The 5,790-nt window shown below is 54.2% G+C and overlaps 1 long non-coding RNA gene across 1 annotated transcript in view; it reads left to right on the top strand.

Annotated features, from left to right (window-relative positions):
- The first annotated feature begins 2,336 nt into the window (after positions 1–2,336).
- The window catches only part of LOC107185224, a 6,615-nt gene continuing 3,161 nt past the window's right edge, over positions 2,337–5,790 (top strand). The window contains exons 1-2 of the long non-coding RNA XR_001516148.1: positions 2,337–3,040; positions 3,471–3,596. This is a non-coding gene — a long non-coding RNA (uncharacterized LOC107185224). The remainder of the gene's footprint in view (positions 3,041–3,470; positions 3,597–5,790) is intronic.

Here is a 5,790-nt window from a genome sequence, read left to right as displayed (position 1 = left end):
GAGGGGGAAACCCAGGCAGCTGTGGGAACTCAGGGGAGAGGGGCGGTGATCAGGAAGGTTTTCCCAGCAGTGACACTGAGCTGACTTAATGGTTGACGGGAACCTGGCAGGGTTTCGGCTGGTGATGACCCAGATGGAAGGGCACAGCCTGTGCAAAGGCCCAGTGGCGCAAGAGAGCAGCTAGTTTTGGAGGAACCTGCAGGTAGTGAGGCTGGAGAGGGGGAGGTACCTGTTGGGATATATGTGGCCAGCAGGGCCTTCTTGACAAAGGTCCCTGGGTGCTATGCGGGGGAGTTTTGAGCTGTGCCCCAAAGTGATGGGACCAGCGGGGCGATTTCAGTAGGAGAGTGAGTGGCCGGGGCGGGCTTCCCTTTGGCCTGGTCCTCCTCTCTAAAGCCCCAGAGAGGAGGGCCAGGATCCTCATGGGGCTGTGGGCGGCTTGGGGTATCTGCTTGGCCAAAGCTTGCTGAACCTTTATTTTTATTAAAAATACTCCTTAAATAAAAGTCACATAACCATCCTGTAGGAAAATCAGATTAGCCTGAACACCACTGCTGTTAGCATTTTTGTGTCTCCTTCCCTGTTTTCTCTCCGCACATAGTTTTTTTGTTTTGTTTGTTTGTTTGTTTTTATATATAGATGTTGTATCACAGGTATTTTCTGAATGACTGCAGCATGGTTTTAATTCTAATTTCTAATGGGGGAAATTGGGGGCTCTGGAGCCCAACTTTCTAGGTTCCTATCAGACACGGACTGTTTGACGTTGGGCAAGTTACCTGATCTGTCTGTGCCTCAGTTCCTTTCCGGGTTGATATGAGTGTTAAGTAAGTCATTACAACGCCAGTAAATGCTGTCTGTTATTAATGACTGCAGACTCTGTCACTGTTTAACATGATGTACAGAGCCATCCCCTTCTTGTTTAAAATTTCGGATGTTCCAGGTTTTGCTATTCTAAGAAACCACCGAAGCGAACAGCTTCGTGTCTAAAACTTTATCTGAATTTGGGGGATTTTCTAGGGATAGATGACCAGGAGTGGGATTGCTAGGCCAGGACGTCTGAAAGGTTTTAGAGCTCGTGACACACTATTGCCAGATGGCTTTAAAATGATCCCGTTCGCACCCCAGCAGCAGTGGGAGTGCCAGTGTCACCACAGGCTCGCCAGCATTGGGTATTAACATTTTCTTATAATTTTTTTTGCTATTTTAACCTGTGAAGCTCATTTACTTTTCACTGCCAGGGAAGCAGAACCATTTTCTGTGGTTATTAGCTGTTAACACCCTTTTTGGTCTGCTGGTCTTTATAGCATACAACCCCTTCTCAGCTCAGTTAGGAAGACAGGGCTGAGCTACAGGAAATAGGAAACAGTCTAACACAGGGGACAACATCGTGCCAGGGTGAGTGGCAGGGACCCCGAGGAGGGAGAAGGGACTTTCCTCTCCCCAAACCATGACACTTTCAGTTCCTCCACCAGACCATTCCTTCATTCAGACGTTTGTCAGGTACAGTGTGGGGCTGGGATCATAAATGGCTCAGCTGTGACTCTGTTCTGGCAGAGAACCTGCCCAGCAGCCGAGGTGGACGGGCAAACAGGCAGAAAACGCAGTGATGAGTGTCTGACGATGGAAATGCAGGGCAGAGAGGGAGCAGAGAGGAGAGGTGCCCAGCACAGCCTGGGCGGTGGAGGGTCCCAGAAGGCTTTCAAGAGGAAATAGTCTGTAATCTGGGGCCCCAGGAATAAGTTGTAGTTAACCAGTGAGCTGGGGAGGGCAGAGGGCTCCAGGGGGAGGAGGCAGCCTGCTGGGAGATGAAGGAAGCGAGAAGGGAAGTGGGACACTGGGGGACACTCAGGCCGGCAGGGGCAGAACAGCCAGGGAGGCCAAAGAGGTCAGCAGGGGCTGGATATGGAAGGACAAAGGAATCCAGGGGACGTAGGGAGCCATGGGAGGTTCTGAGGGGATCGGATTTATATTCTACATTTTTAGAAATATCAGAGTGACTACTGAGCATGGAATGTGGGCAGAGGTGGGGAAACATTGAGGAAACTCTCGCAGCAGCTGAAGGGGGCCTGGACCACAGCAGGAAAGGGGGTGGGGGCTCTCTTTCCCCACCTGGTGGAATCCTAACCAGCTTCAAAGTGCAGACTGACTCTTGCCTCTGTCAGGTGGCCCTTCCTGACCTTTGCTGTCCCCTACCCAGGTCATTGTACCTGGAGCGTGGGGGCTGCGCAGGGCCTGGCTTGTAACTGTCAACTGAGTGTCCACCTGGCTGACCTTGACCTCTCCCGGCTCCTCCATGCGCCAGACCCTCCATCTGTTCCCCCTCCCCCAACCTTCCTTTTCTTCTTTTCTTTCTCTTTCATTTTTAAAAGAATAAATTTATTGTTTTCAATATAAAAGCAACCGAACAATATTACAGAGAATGTGGAAATCAGAGAAACAATGACACAGAGTCAGATGGGCTCCAGCCGCCTCCCCCCGGCACGCCCAGCCTCCCTCTGGGCGCGGCTCCCACTGCTTGCTTTTTCTGACGCAGGTCTTTATTTTTGCCTCTTTGTAATCATAGTGTCCGGACAGTTTTGGGTCCTGTTCCCTCCCATTTGCTTTGTGGCCGCGGGGTCTGGTCAATTCTCATGTTTTAATGTCTGTGGGATGGGCTGGGGATGGGGGTGGGACTAAGTTGCTTAACCGCATCCCCCTGCCCTGCAGTGGGCAAGGCTAGCCGCATTCTACCCTGGGCTGCCTGTCCTCTTTGTGTCTGTTTGTCTAGGCCTCAACCTACCTGGGCAGCAGGGCCTGGCACCTGGTGTACCCCTTCCGCAGTGCCCCACCCTAAGTTCCCCCTTGTGCAGGTTGCCAGGCAGGCCTCAGAGGCCTCCTTCCTAGGATAGGGTGATAGACAGACCTGGTTTTAAAACCACACTGGGCTCTGTGACCTCAGACAAGTAGCTTAACCTCTCTGGACCACAGTTTCCTTATAATGGGTCTATTACAACAGTAAAATAATGGCTGTAAAATGCCCTGACACAGTTCCTGGCCTATTGTAAGTGCTCAAGAAACGGTAGTCGATATTATTATCCTTTTTCATGCTACCAAGAGTTTCTGAGACCACCGTGGGCTGGATGTGGGATGGCAGAGGTGCATCAGCAGCAGCCCTCCCTGGCCTGAAGGGCTCGTAACCTGGTGGGGAAATTGCCCAGGGAGGCAGGTACCACGCGAGGGTCTGACTGTCCCTGTGGTGCTGGGAGGCATCCTCACTCCATCACTTGCTAGCTCTGTGACTTTGGGCAAGTTGGTCAACTTCTCTGAGCTGCTGTTTCCTCTTTTGTTAACTGTACATTTCACAGGGTCACGGGGAAGATTCAGTGACATGATGCATATGACACAGTCAGCACAGTGCCTGGCACATAATAGGTGTGGAAATTAATGGTAGCTGCCATTTTATCATTGTTATTGTTATTCTCATATACAAGGTGCTGTTGGGAACACAGAGGAAGTGACTGACTGGGGGTTCAGGGAAAGCTCCGTAGAAGAGGGAACACTTGAGCTGGGTCTTGAAGGATGAGTAGAAGTTCACCAAGTGGGAAAGGACACTCTAGGTAAGCAGCCTGTGATTCCAGGTTGAAATCTGTCAATGAGGGATTTGTTCTTTGGGGGATTAAGCCCTTGTGTTCATCCCAGCTCCCCTGAGCATCCCTCTCTGCGTCCCTCTGGGTCTGCACCGAGGGTCGTATGCATGCGCCCACCTGAACAGCATCCTCCTAGGACTCTGTGTCCTGGTGGCTGTGGGTTCCTGCTCATGGGAGTTGCTGTGTCCTCCTCTGTCCATGTTTGGGGCTACAGGTCTGTGTCTGTCGTGTGTGTCTGACTTTGGTGCTGTCTGTCTGCATGTTCCTGTGGCCATGTGTGTCCATGTTGCTATCCAGGGAACCTGCCAGGCCACACCACGGGTGGCAGCCTGCACATACTTCCTTGGCCTCCAGCTCAACCAAATAGCCAGGCCTCCGTGCTCACTCTCCTGCCTGGCCCAGGTTTGACCCCTGCCTGTCACCTCCATTCCCAAGGGCCTCCTAAGGGGTGTTCTCTCCCTGCCTCCACTTCTGGCCTCTCCAGTCCTGTCTACACTCAGCAGTCAGAGGGGTCTTTCTAAACCACAGATTCCGTCCCATCACCCACTGCTTCAAGTCCAGACTCCAGGCCTAGGATTCAGGAATCGACCTTCTGGGTCTGGCCCCAGCTGATGGCTCCAGCCCCGTGTCCTGTCTCCCAGTCCACACCGAACGCGTTAGCCCCTCACATGCCGTGGCCGTGTTGCTGCTCACCTCTGGGCCTTTGCTCAGGCTGCTCCTTCTGCCAGGAGTGCTCCCCACTCCTTTGTCTGGCTAGCTCCCACTCATCCTTTAAGACCCAAAGCCAGCATCACTGCCCCTGGGAAGTCCTCCCTGATCCTTTCTTTCCATCCTGGGTCAGGCCCCTGGTTCTGGGCTGCTCTTCCCTTACTTGTGGGGCAGAAGCGAGTGACTTGCCCAAGATCACACAGTTGGTGAGTTGAGCCAAGAATTGAACCTGGGTGCACTGGGCTCCAAGCAAAGCAGGCTGTCCCATGGCCAGGGGAGGTGAGTGTAGCTAGGACTTGTGGAAGGAAGTGAGAATGCTGAGGACGTGGCCGGCGATGGATCTGAACTGGGAAGAGGGGGGAAGTGTTGCAGATCAATGTATGTATGTGGCAAGAGCATATGGGCAGCTGGGGAGGCCCTCCTGGAGTTGGGAATGGCTAGAGGAGGTGTCGATCGAGGGAAAGACCAAGCCCGGCTTAGGCCCGCTGAGTCTGAGAGGCTGGGAGACAGCCAGAGGGATGTGTCAGGGAGGCAGCCGGCAAGTTGGGTCTGGGGCTCTAGGAAGAGGCCAGGGCTGCAGGCAGAGACTTGGGGGTTGGTTGGCATTTAAAGCCCTAGAGTGGGTGGGCCACCCAGGCACTGAGGTCAGCGGGAGAGAAGCATCCCCTGCGCTGCCCTAAGCTGCCCAGCGGGGTGGGGGTTGCTGTGAAGGAGACTGAGGTGAGGGAGCCAGGGTCACACGCACAGATCGTCCCCAGGACCCGGTGGCAGGGACGCCAGGTAGGACTGGAGGATGGCCTGTCAGCGTTGACTACGTGCCTCGGTGGCATGGAGTAGGTTTCTTAGGCAAAAGTTCTTTTTCTCAGGAACTTGGGTCACTTGTCTGCTTCCTCCACTCAGCTTGGGGCTCCCGGGGGGCCGCGCTCTTCTGTGCCTCAGGTTCCCCGGCACTGGCTCCCCGTTTGGCCCGTAAGGTGCATCCAGGATGAATGGATGTACTGATGGACGGATGGGTGGGGGGATGGGCAGCTGCCATCAGGATGCTGTTTTCAGAGGCAGCCCTGGAAGGTGTTTCATTCATCCACCCATCCAACTCTTCCCCCTGTTTAGGGCAAAACCCCCAAATGATAGCCCCTCTGCAAGGATCAGTGCTGTCTGTCCCAGGGTGCAGTACAGAGTCCAGGCTTCTGTCTGCGGCTTGAAGCCCAGTCCACGTGTCCTTCCCCACCACCGGCGTGTCTCCTCTGCCTGTTCTGCCAGGGACACTCAGCCCCACCCAGTCTGCTCTGCCTCCGTCCCCTCTGCCCCCAGCGCTGCCCCCAGGCTTCTCCCTCTGACCCCTTAGGCTCATTGTCCCGCTGGCCCAGAACACTTCCTGATGCCTTCTCACCACCAGCATCCATCCCAACACCTTAGCGTGACATTAAGGCCCTGCCAACTGGCCTGGCTCTCAGCG

Source organism: Myotis davidii, unplaced genomic scaffold (assembly GCF_000327345.1).
Source record: "Myotis davidii unplaced genomic scaffold, ASM32734v1 scaffold88, whole genome shotgun sequence".
Lineage (NCBI taxonomy): Eukaryota > Metazoa > Chordata > Mammalia > Chiroptera > Vespertilionidae > Myotis > Myotis davidii.
The sequence above is the reverse complement of the archived record's forward strand: the minus strand, read 5'-3'. Positions and strand labels throughout refer to the sequence as shown.